At 31.5% G+C, this 1,269-nt stretch overlaps 1 protein-coding gene across 1 annotated transcript in view; it reads right to left on the bottom strand.

The window, feature by feature from the left end:
• Positions 1 to 1,269, bottom strand: part of LOC119592824 (rootletin-like) — a 148,678-nt gene that overhangs the window by 30,071 nt on the left and 117,338 nt on the right. The window lies entirely within an intron of this gene.

Here is a 1,269-nt window from a genome sequence, read left to right as displayed (position 1 = left end):
CAGTGCCATATAGCTTTATCCTTTGAATAACCTTGACTGTTCTGCTAAACAACACGGCACATTGAAAGGACAACATACCATGGGCAGTAAAATATCACTTTTGTATTTAGAAATGGATGAACAGGGATAAACCATAATACTAACACACACAATCAGCACATATATTTATAAAAATAATTTTTAGAGCTTACAGTCAAACAAGAAATTATTCAGTTCTTTGGCATGAAAAGTCATGTAACTGCCAGCCATCTTCATTTTAGCTGCAATAAGTCATTATAAAAATTATAAAATTTATAACCTCTTTTGCTTACTGTCCATCAATATAAAGCAGACACAACAATTTTAGCAATGACTAAAGAGAAATTCCAAATCTCACTTTCATTCTTATTGCTTTTCTGATCTCTAGACAAAAACTACTATTATAAAAGTGCTTTACCTTAGAGCTTTCCTTCGTCGAAGTATAGAAGGAACATTTAAGATGTTCAATTAAGAGCAGATTGACCAAAAGGTTAATACAAGAGTGAAGTCAGATGAAAATATCAAAACTACTGAGCAAAATGACTTTGTGGACAACTATTACAATGCTTGTAGTCCTACTGTCCAAGTCTATGATCTAGAGAAAACACATGTGATGCATATTGTTCCCCCAAAATTATGATCATAGGAGATACTACTACAAAAAAGATAAATTGAATGAATAAGATGAGGGAAAAACCTATAGTAAAACCCTTGTTGACTAATGCTCACACAGCACTATCAAAAAGGAAACTAAAAAAGGTTTGGTATCTTTGTCCTACAAAGGCTTTCCTTAAAAAAAAGTTAACCAATAGATATTGTTATCTCTCTACCAAATACCTTATTTACACAGTATCAAACTTTGAAAATACTTGTGAAGTTGAATGGTTTACACTCACAGATTTTTCTTTTTCTTTTTAGTTTTTACCAATAAAGCATCTACTTCAAAATAAAATAAAAGAGCCTGCGAGCATAAGCTAGCCTTCACACTCTCATACTGAGCCTAGCTTTCAAATACTATGTTTTACTAGCAGCATTATGCAAGTCCTTCCTATACTTCCATGAGCAAAATTATATTAAAAAAGTTAATTTCCATCTGCTACAAGTGATAAGAAAACACAAAAAAGGTACTTATCAAAAGAGAAAGTTTAGCAGATCCATCTGGACATTTTTTAATTAGACAACTGTATCAAATTAACTTTTTAATCTGGTCATTGCCATATGTCTTTAATCTTTGTTCATGTCTTGCAATAT

Source organism: Penaeus monodon, chromosome 31, assembly GCF_015228065.2.
Source record: "Penaeus monodon isolate SGIC_2016 chromosome 31, NSTDA_Pmon_1, whole genome shotgun sequence".
Taxonomy (NCBI): Eukaryota; Metazoa; Arthropoda; class Malacostraca; order Decapoda; family Penaeidae; genus Penaeus; species Penaeus monodon.
Note: the sequence above shows the minus strand (reverse complement) of the source record. Positions and strands in the feature narration are given on the sequence as shown.